Source organism: Natrix helvetica (genome assembly GCF_964273705.1).
Source record: "Natrix helvetica genome assembly, chromosome: Z".
Taxonomy (NCBI): Eukaryota; Metazoa; Chordata; class Lepidosauria; order Squamata; family Natricidae; genus Natrix; species Natrix helvetica.
In genome coordinates this window covers 92457967-92474325 of record NC_138554.1, presented here as the reverse complement: position 1 = coordinate 92474325, position 16359 = coordinate 92457967, and positions in this window count along the sequence as shown.

Genomic DNA, 16359 nt, shown 5'->3' with positions numbered 1-16359 from the left:
AAGTTAAAGCAGAAGCTGCCTGTTCTCTTTTGTTTCAGAAGCAAATTTAAATCCTTGTTAAACTTGATGCATCTGTTCTCCAAGTCTATGACAACCTTTGCACATTTTTAATGTGCCTTTGAATCAGTTTTTCACTCCTTATGAGTGCCTGGCTTTGTCCCTAAAGTTTTCTTGGCAAGGATTTCAAAAATAGTTTCTATTGCCTTCTATTAGGGCTAAGAAAGAATGATTGGCCCAAGGTTGCCCAGCTGGCTTGATACTTAATAAGGGTCCAAAACTCCTGGTTTCTGGCCCTGTGTCTTATATCAAATTGGCCCTCAGTTGTTGAAAACCTTCTAATAACTGAATCAGGTAGCACAAGGAAAATGCTTGTTATTAAATATCTCACAGAAATATAATAAATCACGGGAAACTAGGCAAAGAACATGAATTGCAAACCATTAAAAAACCTAATAAAATCCAAATCAAGGCCCTTATAAAAATATTATTCTACTCATATAGATTATATACACACATTAGCGCTCCAGTGAATTAACAGTCTAGCCCTAAGGCCTGGGGGAACAGCCAGGTATTCACACTGGGCGGTGGGGGGAGGGATAAGGATTCCAGTGGGGCAGGAGAGAGCCATGACACATGTATATTTACATTTGCCATGTGGAGTTTTTTAACTGAACTTGATAGTCTGTAAAAGTACAATGTTGAGAAAAAGATACTACATGCACATAACTGATCAACAGCACATTCTGTATTATATCAATTGCTTCCAGTTCATTTTCCGAGACAGGCTAGTGTAGAGTGCATTACAGTAATATAAGTGAGTAGAGATGAGAGTGAGAATTGTTGCCACGGCTTTCCAGCCAAATAACACCACAGTCTCAGTGTGACAAAGACTTGCCTAGATGTAACTTCTACCAAAAGAAATTGGGAATGCAGAAATCATCCCAAATTGCACATCTGGTCCTTGAGAGGAAAACAAATCCTTCAAGAACTAACATTTCCTGAGCCATGGACAACGATCAATTGTGTTTGTCTTGGCATTTAATTTTTGTTTGTTTCTACCTATCCGATCATCACAATCTTCAAGACTTAGAACTTCCACATTATGTGCAGCTCAGTGCTGGTTAGCAATGGATCTTCAGGAAATTGATATTTCCACCCCAAACTGATGAAGTACTTCTCTCAGAAACCTCATATAGATGTTAAAGAAGTAGCTTGAAGCACTAGACACTGTCCAACTTTTTATCTAATTCTGACTAGAAACTACTTCTAAGGTAGGAGTGGAAATTAGAACCGTCCCAAAACAGTACTATAACTTTCATCCCCATTTGCAGCCCCAGGTTTTTGAGTAGGTTGATCTGGTTGATGGTGTGAAAAACCACTAAGAATTTTAAAAGATTTAGAAGGGCATGCTGATAAAAGCAATCTACCAAAGTGACCAATGCTGCTTCTAAAGGCAAACCACCACTACTTTCCCACAATCGTTTCCCAGAAAGAAAAGTCAGAGAAAGAGAAATAGTTAACCAATATAGCTGGATCAAGAGATGATTTCTTCATCTCCTCCCCTCTTAAAGAAGTATCTACCATTTCTTGAATCCAGTTACTCACATTCCTTCACCAACACAAAAGTATGCAGAAGGGACATGGATCCAGCTTATAATTGTAGCACTCATATAATAGAGAACTCTAGCAAGGTTTGATTGTTTGATACGTTAACACTGATATTACTGCAATGATTGTTTTTGATTGTGTCTTATGAGAGTTATTTTGCTTAAGATAACAAGATGTCCTCAGACAGACATCTTGGGGATCTCATCCTTTCTTTCAGATGCAACCTATGGTCATATTTACTTATATCCTGCCTTAATTATTTCCTGAAAACTTTCTAGATATTTATCAAGAATGTTTTACTGTTCTATCTCTTCTATATGTTCCATAAATGAAAGTATCATTTCTAAATATTAATATGACTTGACTTCAAACATATCCAAATATCCCAAGCACTTAGGCCAACATATTTTTTCCTAGAATTTATTTGCTGATTTTCTACATAATACACAACCAACCCTTCCCAAGATTTATTAGAACTATATAAAAACATAGTTAATAAGCTACAACCATTACTAGCACATGACTGGAACTTCTCAGCTAAGAGACCCTATATCATCTCCACACCATGGTTTGATGAGGATTGTGTTGAAGCCAAGAAAGCTCTCAACCTGGCCTATAAGATATACAAAAGCGAGTCTGGGAATGGCAATAAAACAACTTTTGAACATTTTACAATCAAAAAACAATTTAAGCAATTGATTGCCCTTAAGAAGAGACACAACACAAGGTCTTCCTGGGAACAGCTTATTGTGACAGCAAAGCAAAAGAACTCTTCCCTATTCTGGCATCTAATAGCTAGTTACTCTGACAATTCATACCCCACTAGATGCCAATATACCTCCTACAACCTGAGAAAATGTATGAAATCCCCCTTCCCAGTGAGAGTATAAGGTATACAATGAAGGATTTACCTGAGTAGTCCCCAGTTTCAGAGTCCAAAATTAAATCTCTCATTGACCAACTCAGGACTGGGAAGGCGCCAAGAGCTGTTTGTTTCTGCTGAATTATTAAAGAACAATTTGGAGTTATGGATACCAGTTCTGATGGCACTCTTCACTCATATCAACTCCACTTTCCATGTCCCAGAATATTGGGCTTGGCAATTGTCCCAATTTTTAAAAAGGGAAAAAGAGATGGCCCTGCCAATTACAGACCAATAAGCATGCTAAATATAAGTAGCAATCTCTACACCAAAATAAATTAATCCTACCTCCAAGATAAATTAAAGGAGTGGCTGGATCTTGAGAACTTGATTGCTGAAGAGCAAGCGGAGTTTAGAGAGGAGAGAAGCACTATAGATCAGTGCTTAGTTCTCCATCATCTGATTGAAAAATATGTATCGAATAGACCTGTATCATTATACACCAGCTTTATAAATCTCAAGCCAGCCTTTGATATGGTTACCAGGAGTAAACTATGGGAGAAGCTTGAAGCTGTGTCAATTGACTTCAGGTGTCTTCATTTATTATGTGCCTTACATACTAAAACATCCCTCAAGGTGAAGTGTAATATGCAAGGGTCCCCCTCAAAGCCAATCAAAACTCAAAACGGGGTTAAACAGAGGTGCATTTTAGCCCCCTTGCTATTCAACTTCTATATAAATGACATGGTAAAATGGTTAAATAAACCAAATTACCACCCCACAAAAATAGGTGATTGAAGCATTGCCTTGCTGCTCTATGCAGATGACACTGTGATCCTCTCTAGGACACCAATAAGCCTTAAAAGAGCTTTGTAAGCCCTTCTCCAGTACGGTAATTTCAATAAACTCAACATAAATTATGAGAAAACAAAGATCATGGCCTTTGCAAAAAGGCCAAAACTTTATTCATGGTATCTAAATGGCCACAAAATAGAGCAGGTAACCACCTTCAAATACCTGGAGGTGGTCATTCATGCCAATGGTTCAAGAAAAGCAGATGGAGAATATGCAGCTGCCTTGGGCCAAAGATCAGCGAGTGTCATCCTTAATTTTTTTTGCACAAAGAAAGAATACTATGTTCCTGCTGCAATTAAGCTTTTTCTGGCCATGTCACTAGCACAATTTCTTTATGGGACCTTGCTCGGACACTCAGCTTTGTGCTTTATACTATTGGAAAAAGTTCAATCCAAATTTATTAGCGCAATTCTCCAGATGTGTCTCAAATGCATTTCTGCGCCTACACACAGGATTGACAAAAGTTGAAACAATCTGTATAGCATATTTAAATCTCTGGCTAAAGCTTAACTTCTTTCCACAAGGTCTTGTTCCAATAATCCTGCAAGACAAATTCTCATCATGGATCAAGACTGTCGAGTTCAACCTTGCCAGACTATGCTTCTCCCCAGCCTCAATACTCAAGTTGGACTACAACCAAGCAAAACAAACCTTGCATCACAGGGTGGAGAACATTGAAAGACAAATGGACTTAGGGAAAGCTCTGTTGTTTCTGGTTTCAGATACCATTAGATATATTGTTACTTCTACCAGATATCTTAGCCATTTGGACTTGGCAAACCATCAGAAAGCATTTTCATTGACACGTTGTCAAGCTCTTCCATGGGCTGCCCTATATGGGAAGTATAAAAAGATACCACTGACTGAAAAGCTCTGTTCCTGTGGCCCAGGAGATGTAGAAACTGTGGGTTACATACTCTTTCGATGTTCCTTTTACAGAGAGATTCGGAAAAAAACATATCTTTCCAATAATTGCTAGATATTCTGGCCCTTCTGACACTGCTTATCTTCAGTAGCTGTTTAAGAACAAACAGTCCAGAATTACAGTGCAGGTGGCTATATTCCGCACAGCAGCACTGGGGATTTATCAGAAACACGTATCAAACCCACCATAGTTATTTTATACAATAAATATTATTCAATTTAATTTTAACTTCCTGTATAGTCTTTCATGTCACATTGAATCCTGTTTGAAGTTGTGTCCCAAATCTTCAGAGCAGTTTTCAAATGTGTTGAAGGAGATCTATAATAGGTAGGATCCCAGAAAATATTATTTTTATATGTGGAATTGCATACAATATGTTTGGACCTGACAAGGAATACCAAAAGTTCTAAAAGTTTTTTACCATATAATCAGCCCTCTTTACTGTATAATATATGACTTTACTATATAAATAGCCTTGGTAATATACTGTTGGTATCTAACCAGATTAAACTAATGAAATGGCATTGAGAAATCATGTAAGACAGCTGTTTACAAAATTATCTGAATAAGAGTAATTAATTTAATGCTGCTTTAATGCACATGATATGTGTGCTTGGAACTCTTTAAAAAGAATTTGATTTTTAGCTACTGATTATGCCAAAATTAATTACCCATGCTTTATAGTTTTTCACTTTAAGGGTAGAATTGGATCTTAGAATGTCAGTTTGAATTGGGGAAATCAATGGTAGGTAATATTTGTTATAGCATAAGGAATGTTATGTATGTGCCAATGATAATCTGGAAGAAAAGTTGCCATTCAACACTTTTGCTTTTGATAAATTAAATTTTGCCATTTTATGGTATTTCATGGTAATATTTTTATGCCATCTTCCCCCAGAAATACGAAGTGGCATACTAGCTGTGGATTTTTCCCTCAAACCACTTTTGAGCTAAGAGCTGAGAATGAGTAATTACCCCATAGCTGTCCAATAAGCTTTCATGGCTGAGGATTGACTTGAACCTATGTTTCCTTACACTTAGTTAAACATCTTGATTACACTGACTTTCTTTTCAAAATTCATATCCTCAGAAGAGTTCTAGTACAGCAGCATATTAGCATACAAGCTTTCACTTTCAGAAATATTTTTTGGAGCAAACAGCAATCAACATTCCTATCTTTATAATCACGTGAAAGTCAATTTTTATTATTTCTTAATTAAACTTATGTTGAATTTTTCCTCTAGTATGAAATGGCAGGAAGCCATTCTTAGACTGTATAGGACTGAGAGTTGCCAGTAGACATCTACTTTCATCTACTTTGGTGTGTTAGACTTTATATATACTTAATATATTTGTCAGTTTTAAGAATTGAATTCCTTCAAGAGTTCAAGATGGCACACAGAGTATTTCCTATACAGGTTTTCCAACAACCCTGTGGACTAGGTTCCGTAAGACAGAGTAACTGGCCCATAGTCATCCAGTAAACTTCTATGACCAAGAATTGACTTGAATTTGAATCTCTAACATTTAACCACTATACCATAATGGTTTTTACATGGAGTGGAGTTGAAAGAGGAAACATTTTGTGCAGATTTACCACATTTATTTCTTCTTAGAAAGAATTAAAAGAATGTTAAGTACCTAGTTTGGATTAGCATAGGCTTTTATTCATTGTGATAGATTGGCATATACTGTATATTTCAATGTTAATTTCATCCAGTAAATGTTCTTTATTTAATCAGAGCTCTATAGGATAGAAAAGCTTAAACATATATATATATTCCCCCCCAGGTAAAAACAATTAATTAGAATCTTACATAGAACTACTGTTCTAGAATTATCAAAGGTAGACATAAATACAGCAACTATTGGATGTATTGTCCAAAGAAATTAAATTTAAACTTTCAGAAAATATATTCCCTTTCCATTGCAAACAGTACTTTATGACCACAGATAAGCCAGCTGCTTCAAGAAATATAAAGAAATAAATAAATGCAAATGCAAATACAATAGCAGAGTTGGAAGGGACCTTGGAGGTCTTCTAGTCCAACCCCCTGCCTAGGCAGAAAACCTTATACCGTTTCAGACAAATGCTATCCAACATCATCTTAAAGACTTCCAGTGTTGGGGCATTCACAACTTCTGGAGGCAAGCTGTTCCACTGATTAATTGTTCTAACTATCAGAAAGTTTCTCCTCAGTTCTAAGTTGCTTCTCTCCTTGATTAGTTTCTACACATTGCTTCTTGTTCTGCCCTCGTGCTTTGGAGAATAGTTTGACTCCCTCTTCTTTGTGGCAATTCCTGAGATATTGGATCACTGCTATCATGTCTCCCCTAGTCCTTCTTTCTATTAAACTAGACATACCCAGTTCCTGCAACCGTTCTTCATATGTTTTAGTCTTCAGTCCCCTAATCATCTTTGTTGCTCTTCTCTGCAGTCTTTCTAGAGTCTCCACATCTTTTTTACATCGTGGCAACCAAAACTGAATGCAGTATTCCAAGTTTGGCCTTATAATACCAGGCATTATAAAGTAGTATTAACACTTCACATGATCTTGATTCTATCCCTCTGTTTATGTAGCCTAGAACTGTGTTGGCTTTTTTTTTTGGTAGATAATATTAATAATTCCCAAAGTACAAATTTCAAAAATGTTTGATAACTTGGCATCTCAGAGTTCTCAATCCTATCTTAATTTGACTCTATTCTGGTGTCTTTGTTCTTCATTCTAATCTTAATTTAATCCTAACCTGGTGTGCTTTGAAATCTAAATCCTAGTACGGCATGAATCCTGGCATCACCCATTTATTGGGAGTTTTTGTCTATTGTCTGATCACCCAGAGCTTATCTAGAATGCATGATAAAAGTTTTGAAACAGTTTCTCAAACTAGTCCCTCTTTGGAATCTAATATTTTTTTTATTTTAATTTCCTCCTAGGTATATATAGTCACATGCATGCAGGCTTAGTAAGTATTAAATAATACATATTAAGTATTATTTATTCAATTTGCTTGTGTACGTCGCCCCGAGTCCCTGTGGGGAGAGGGGGCGACTAATAAGTTTAAATAAATAAATAAATAAATAAATAAATAATAAATAAATAAATAAATAAATAAACAAATAAATAAATTTGCATGCCTATTTGTCAGCATAAATTATGGGTTGAATTTTGTCAGTTGCTAATACAACATGTTTTCTGTGCCCTAACCTAAATACTCACATTTTGAACATATATATGTATTTTGAAAACAAAGGGCTAATTTTATTATTTATGTACAAAGAAAGAATAAAATCTAGGGTATTATGAAAGAAAAAAAATCTGACCACATGATGGCACTAAAGCCATAGTAGTAAGTTTGTTTTTGTAGTATAGATTAGAGAACTGATTCTTTTATTATTACAGTACATTATTTTTCTTTTTATCAGAATAAATGCTATAAAATAACAATTCTCTCTCCCCCCACTCTCTCCTGTATCTCTCCTGTATCTCTCTGTCTATCACATTTCTAGACCACACATTTTATTAAAGGAATGACGTGTGCGTGTGTGTGTGTGCATGAGAGAGAGAGAGAGAGAGAGAGAGAGAGAGAGAGAGAGAGAGAGTCATTTTCCCCAACTTGATCAGATTATATGAATAATACACAGTCCTTGTTATTTGTCTGTCTATCTACATATGTGTCTGTCTGTCTGTCTGTCTGTCTGTCTGTCTATCTATCGGCACATTCACCTCACATTTATATAAAAATACATTGAATAAAAATACAAAATATGAAATCTAAAATATTATAAAGGTATGTCTAGATTACAGATATAATTGTTTGCTTCTTTTGTCACAGCCAGCAAACTATCCACTATGGGCTCTACTTTGGCATCTGACTCTATGTTGAATAGTTTGTTTTTTGGTCCCACAGTCACAATTCGGTGATGGTATTTTGCTCCGCTTATGGAGTGTGTCTGCACATCGTCCAGGACCAGTGCAGTGTTGCCCATATTGCACAGGGCTGGTCAAATCCAGATAGTTTTTCCAAAATGCAAGGCAAACTTTGTCATCATAGATAGCAATTTTCTATCCAATGTTGTTTCCACATATTGTGTATGTTAAAATCATCTTCTTCGTGTACTTTAGCAATAGAAATAGCTGTATGTCTAGATCTCAACCTCCTTTTGTTCCAGGCACTCTATGTTGCTCAATATTAGTATAGCTGGGAGTTATCAATAATCTTACGTCTGAGGGTTGATAAATGACTCAAAACAGGCAGCCAATAGGTGGCAGTGGTTTGGATCATCCCACTGATGATGCACATTGATTCATCCAATAGTATATCAATCCTATTTATGCATGTGCTATTAAACCATATTGGGGCACAATTCTTGGATGCTGAATAAACCAAGCTGTATGCAAATTTTCACAGCCTGTCTGTTGCCGAGTCCCAACTAGTTCTGCATAATTTGTGCAGGATGTTATTTCCACTTGTCAATTTGTCAGCAGTCATCATCAACTGTTCTTTGTAGCAAAGTTCTTTCCCAGGGTAACCCCAAGATATTTGAAATATTTATTTTGATTGAATTGGTTTCCCTTGAAATGTACATTAAGTTCTCTGCCTGCTGATCTGTTACAAAGATGGAAGCTTTGTTACTTCTGTCTTGGTTGGATTAGGCTGTAACCTCAATTTACAAAAGTACTTATCTAATACATCTGTCAGAAGTGAGGAAATCTTCAGTTACCGCAAAGAATTTATGCTGACTGGCATAATTATCCAATTATCTGCATCGCCAAACTTCCTGGCCTTTGTATGAGGCATATTGGCAATGTATAAGTTGAAAAGAAGGTGTGCAAGAACCAAACCAACACACTTCTAGGATGCGTAAACAGAGGATAGAATCAAGATCACGTGAAGTGTTAATATTACTTTATAATGCCTTGGTAAGGCCACACTTGGAATACTGCATCCATTGGTCACCACAATGCAAAAAAGATGTTGAGACTCTAGAAAGAGTGCAGAGAAGAGCAACAATGATGATTAGGGGATATGAAGATAAAACATAAAGAACGGTTGTTGGAACTGGATTTGTCTAGTCTTATGAAAAGAAGGACTAGAGGTGACATGATAGCACTGTTCCTATATCTCAGGGGTTGCCACAAAGAAGAGGGAGTCAAACTATTCTCCAAAGCACCTGAGGGTAGAACAAGAAGCAATGTGTGGAAACTAATCAAGGAGAGAAACAACTTAGAACTGAGGAGAAATTTCTTCACAGTTAGAACAATTAATCAGTGAAACAACTTGCCTCCAGAAGTTATAAATGCTCCAACACTGGAAGTTTTACAGAAAAGACTGGATAACCATTTGTCTGAAGTGGTGTAGGGTTTCCTGCCTAAGCAGGGGGTTGGACTAGAACACCTCCGAGGTCCCTTCCAACTCTCTTATTCTATTCTATTCAAACCTTGTGGTAGCCCATTGTTTAGTACTAATATCGTCTCCCATAGTTACAGAACAAGTTCTGTCAGCAAGCATATTATCAATAAATTGGATATTTTTTTGGCATGGTATTACCTGTATTAATTTATGTAACAATCTATATCTCCATGTATCATATGCAGCTTTTAGACCTATAAATGTTTTGTTCCCTGACATTCTTTAAGTCACATGAGACCTCTGGGCGGTGCTAAGGAACAGTCACTTCAAGGCAAAATATCTGAAGCCTTGAAGTTACAGAAATTACTTAATCCTAGTAATCTCCTTGCTATATACATCACATCGTACCACTAATAACTAAACCAAAATATCAAGTTTTTAAAGGTATGGGAATTGAAAGGATAAATTCCAATAGCTATGCTTATCCACCTACTCCTCCTCCAAGAAATTTCTCCTTCCTCCTCCTCTAGCTACCGTGTTTTCCCGAAAATACAACAGGGTCTTATATTTTTTTGACACATGAAATATGGCCTTGGGGTTATTAGAGGGGGAAGGCTTATTGTTTTGGGGTTGCTGGGCAGCTGCTCCCTTGTGACCGGGCTCTCGAAAAGCCGGGCACAGCCTCAGAGGCGAAGCAACCATGAGGTGACCATGCTCACGAGCAGCCACCCGGCAAACCCCCTCTCCAGCCAGGCAGAGCACCATTCACTGACCTAGGGAGTATCCCTAAGGCACCAAGCCATATGGCGCTCTGCCTGCCTCCCAGCTCCCGCGGATTGGCACATTCGGGATACCCCCTAGGTCAGTGCATGGAGCTCTGCCTGGCTGGAGAGGGGGGTTGCGTGAGTGCCTGCTCCGCCCCCAGCCCTCATGCCTCTTACTCTCACCTCTTAGTCTCACTGGGCTAGCTGTCCTTGCAGCTGCCGCCAAGCTCTGAGCAAAACGCCAAACAAGAAGTTTTGCTCAGAGCTCAGCGATGGCTGCAAAGACAGCTGGCCCAGGGCATGGTGAGGCTGGGAGGCATGAGAGCAGGTGCTTGCGCAACCCCCTTCCCCCAGAGCTCCATGCACTGACCTAGGGTATCCTGAATGTGCCAAGCTGCGGGAGCTGGGGGGTGGGCAGAGCGCCACATGGCTTGGTGCCTTAGGGATACTCCCTAGGTCAGTGAATTGTGCTCTGCCCAGTTGGAGTGAGGGTTTGCCGAGTGGCTGTTCGTGAGCATGGTCACCTAATGGCTGCTTCGCCCCTGAGGCTGTGCCGGGCTCTTTGGGAGCCCACTCGCAAGGGAGCAGCCACCCAGCAACTCCCCCCTCCAGCCAGGCAGAATGCCACCCTCCAACCTAGCAGTATCCTGAAGGTGCCAAACAACGTGAGTGCCTTTCTTCCACCCCCCTAGCTCCCGCGGCTTGGTGTCATTGCGATACCACTAGGTCGGTAAGCGGTGCTCTGCCTTGCTGGGGGGTGAGGGGTTGTCCAAGAGTTTATTTTCAGGGTGGGGGCTTATATTTTTGCCCACCCGAAAAATGTGGCAAAGCTTTAGTTTCAGGACATGTTATTTTCAGGGAAACACGATATCTCCACCGTGTTTTTGCTGTTCCTCCTCTTTCTAACCCAGTCATGGCAGAGCTCATTGATTAGCTTGATCATAAACTCAGTGTGATTTCCTTGTAGTAGCTGGCTTTTTTGAAAGTGACCTATTTGGGTAGTAATGAGAGAATTGCCTTGCTTACATCATGTGGTTCTCATCAGCTATCTCTTTTTCTGTGTAGCTCTTAATAAGTTAAGTGGAGAGAACTCTCATTAACTTCACTAGATGGTAATGTCACTTCCAGACAATGTGCAGTGATTGGAATGAACTGTGAGTGCAGGCTACACTTCAGCAGTTCAAAAATCACCATGATTGGTCTGCATGTAGAACTGCATTTAAGAATATAATCAAGTTAACCACCACAAATGGTCTTTGAATAGCACTAGTGTCCATGGTGACTCATTTGCCAGTATCTATATGCATAAAGTAACAACAACAACAAAACAAAACAAAACCCAAGACTCAAAGCCTTCACACATATACTAGTTTTGGACTAATGAAGACAAATATACATGTCCCAGGATAATGTTGCAGGATCTGATCTGAGTCGGTCAACAGGACCAGAGGTTGTCTTCCTAGCTTTCAGATTTGTATTGGAGCCCATCTTCAGGGAATTTCTCTCTAGCAGAGTGTGTGCTGTTCTGTATGGTGTCGTATTTATGGTGCCTGTTGTATGAGGCTTTTAAAATGTTGATTGGAGGGTGTTGATGGCTGGCTTTTAAGTTGTTAACTGTCATTTGCTTGTGCTTCCCAACTCTTTTCTTCTAAATACTTGAAAGGGTAGTGGTAAATCAGCACTCCTGTTGACCAATGAGGGGCCTGTTTCCCAGGCTTCAATCACTGGTCTCAGAGCACTAGATTATGGATAAGAACACTCTCTGTATGTCTACTATATCTATATATTATGGGTTTACAAATCTGGATGACTAGATGTCAGCAAAGACCTAGAATTTTGGTATCTTTAATGCCATTTTGTGCTTATCTGTTGACAAAGTCAGGAATAAAAGTTTCAGCGAACTAAATATATATACAAACATCAATCCTGTAGTTCTTGCAGAAATTACCAAGTGATATGTTGGCTAGAATAAAGGAACTGGATTTTTGAAAGTTGAACCAAATATCAAGCTACCAATTGTCTCTTGGATATTAAATTTCCAGGATGATAGGCTGTCTGTAGATGCGTCTGTGCATGCAAAAATATCAGAGCAGATGAATCTGGGAGTCCAGCACAGATAATATTTAAGGACATTAATAAGAAAGGCCAAAATGGAGTTGTAGGGTAAATTTCCCATATAGAATTTTTCAGATTTTTCCCTTTTCCAGAGAGAAAGGAAAAACTTCTGTGTAAAGAAAAAAAGTGTAAAAAGTGTAAAAATTAGGGCAGATATACTCACGAGGTTTGTAGCCTTAGGCTCAGTCTTAAGACTATGTTAGTTCACTGTATCTATACATTAGAAATAAAGGTATTTGGTGTCCAATTTCATCCAACACTTAACAAGAAACAAAATGATGGTTTCCCCAGTTTTAGAAAATAAAAGCATTATTCTCCAATATGGTTTTTACTGCTAGGAGCTATTCCATCACGCAGCTATCAACATAACTTATTACATAGCCAGCTACCAAGACAGAGATAAACAGAACCACTATTTTTCAGCCAAACAAATAATCTGCCAACAAGAAAGCATTTATCTCTTGCAAAACAATATCCACCCACAGAAGCATACAATCCACGCACATGCAAAGAAGGCAAACCAGAAGGCTATATCATTCTTTCCAAATAACAACTCTTGTTTCCCCCCCCCCCCCCAAACTCCTGTACTGATGCTATTATCTAATGGGGTATCAAATGTCTGTACTCCATAATCAAGGAGGGAGAGAGGGAGGGAGGGGGTGAGGGAGGGAGAGAGAGAGAGAGAGAGAGAGAGAGAGAGAGAGAGAGAGAGAGAAATCTCAAACCAAAGCATATGGTTTCTTTAAATAATCATTTAGGCTAACTTTAGTAATTACTAATTAAAGAACTATATTAAAATCTAAGAAATGGGAGTTCTGCCTTGTGCAAGGAAGCCAGCTAGGTAACTTAATTCTAGCTGTACTCTCCCAGACCTAGGAAAAAGGAAAGGGCAAAACACTTCTGAAATATTGCTTAGAAAAAAAACGCATGGACTTGTCCACATGGTCACCAGGAATCAAGATTGATTAAAGGTAAACACCCACAAATGATATTATAGATTAAATGAAAGAAACAGGACCTTCTGAACATACAATACTGCTTCTTTTCATTGTTATCCACAGTGGGAAGATTCAGTCATGGATAGCTAGATTCAGGTACTTCCCAAGCATATAATTGCTTTATAATATTTTGCAGCAGCAGCACATTTTGTTAGGGCAGTCATGTGTTGCCTGCTGTGCTGTTTATTTTTCAGCATGTCAACACCTGAAGATCTTTAAAAGCACTGACATTTGGCATGAGAATAATTGTTCATCACTATGCTGACAATATGTGTTTGAGATATCACAGATATAGTGATATCACTATATTTTGATTTGTAGCATTGAACTGAGATTAGATATTGACCAGTAATACCATATGGAAACAGAAATCTGGCAGAAATGCTGAGCAAGTTACAGCAAACTTTCAATTACAATAAATCTTTCAAATGCCAGTTCAGTGTTCTTGGAATCAAATCTTTGATCACAGTCCTCCACGTCCAATATATTGGAATATAATTCTAAGATGGTGTATATAGAAGAAATGTTTGCCTCTTTATAAGAATTTTGGAAGGCACAATTTTTCAATCAACTCGGAGCAAAGAGAATGAAAGAAAACTTCTTAAAAGATCTATTCATTAAGCTATATATGCATCAGTGATGGGATTCAAATTTTTTTACTACTGCTTCTGTGGGCATGGCTTTGTGGATGTGGCAAGGGAAGGATACTGCAAAATCCCCATTCCCTCCCCACTCCTGGGAGAAGGTTACTGCAAAATCCCCATTCCCTCCCCACCTTACTAACCTGCTTTTCAGCTCCGTTTTCCTCTTCAGGGCAATGAAAGAAGATCAGCTGGGAGACAGCCAGGCGGGGCCCATCCTCATTGCCAGTTCTCTGAACTACTCACAATTTCTGCTACCGGTTCTCCAGAATCTGTCAGAGCTGGCTGAATACCACCTCTGATATGCATGTAGTTTAATTGTTTGAAAAAATGTGAAGGATAATAGATAATTGCAAAATTTTCACAAAACATATTTTAAAAACAACCTTGGATTGATTGGGCCAATGTATATGTTATTGTTATATTCTAGATATAAATTAGTGCTATGGTATGTTTAGCCCTCAGGAATGAGTCATAATGGGCTCATCATCTTGTTCTATCAAATGCAGCACGAATATGTCCTGGTTATCATTTTTAAAGAAAATATCCTTATGATAGTGAACTCCACACATCTCTAGATTACTGAAAGGACAGCATGCTTTTGTTTTTTTAGCTCTTCTGGTGATAAAACAGCAGTTTCATTTTATGTAATTATTGCAGTATGAACAATCTACAATAACTTATATTTAAAACTATCGATGACATCATCTTGAACTTGCATTCGCATAACTGTTCTTGACTGCTTTGGGTTGCCATAGTTATTACCACTTCTCTTCTGATTTCTTGGCATTTCCATGGGCATTTTGCCTTAGTCAGTGGAAGACACTGGATATTTGTTTTTCAAGGGAAAAATTTGCCTGAGTAATGCTTTACCAGGCCTTCTCAAAGTGCTTGGTTAATGTACTGAAGGTTCTTCCTCATGAATCCTATCCCTGCCAGAAAAGTCTAAAAAAAAAAAAAAAGCAAGCAGGGAACTGAAGCTGATCAATTGAAAAGGAATTTTTGGACATGGGTGCAGCTGATCTGAAAATAATGCTATTCTGGAATCTCTCCCTGCCCCCCCCCTATGAGACAGAGAAAGAATGAACCAACTTTTCCTATCATTCTGTCTGAGCAAGAGGAGAATTGCAGAACAAGAATAGTTCACTTGACAACTAGAATATCAGCTTTCATTATTTAAAATGTTAACACCAAGACAGGGAAATAGGATAAGTTGTGGGCAGGCAACCTCCTCCTCCTCCTCCTCCTCCTCCTCCTCCTCCTCCTCCTTTTCTTTTTCTTCTATCACTTATCTCAAGCAGCTTTTTCTTTCCTTCTGGTTTCTCTCACCCAGGTAAAACTGGTTGATGCATGCGCATCAGTGGTGAGTTTCAAAATTTTTGGAACATCTTCTGTAGGTGTGGCCTGCTTTGTGGGAGTTGCTTGCCACCCATGTGACTGGGTGGGAGTGGCTTGTTGCCCATGTGACTGGGTGGGAGTGGCTTGTTGCCCATGTGACTGGGTGGGAGTGGCATGCCATCCATGTGACTGGGTGGGAGTGGCTTGCTGGCCATGTGACTGGGTGGGAGTGGCTTGCCACCAATGTGACCAGGTGGGAGTGGCTTGCTGGCCATGTGACCGGGCGGGAGTGGCTTGCCACACATGTGGCCGGGTGGGAGTGGCTTGCTGCCCATGTGGCCGGGTGGGAGTGGCTTGCCACCCATGTGACCGGGTGGGAGTGGCTTGCTGCCCATGTGACCGGGTGGAGTGGCCAAGACGATGTCATTGAATTCTTTGCCCCAATGGATAAACTACAATAAGATTAAAATAAGTACCCAAAATAATAAAAGAGCTACTTACAGAAGGAAGATGACTGTCCTTGTCAGTCTTCAGTATCACTGACTCCAATGAATGGCCTGCACAAAGAAGAGACACAGAAATGAACTCTTCCATTGCATGAACTGCATTAGGATGAAACAAGCACACAAAACAATAAAGACAGCTACTTACAGAGGGAAGATTACTGCCCTGCTGGGTCTTCTGGACACCACAACCTTGCTCCAATAACCTGCCCAAAGAAGAGACACAGAAAGGAGGATTTTAATCGCATGCACTGCATTAGGATGAAACAAGCACACAAAATAATAGAAAAGGAAGATTACTGTCCTTTTCTCCATCTTCTGTACCACCACCTGCTCCAATAACCTGCACAAAGAAAAAACAGAGAAAGGGAAAACTTTAATCGCATGCACTGCATTAG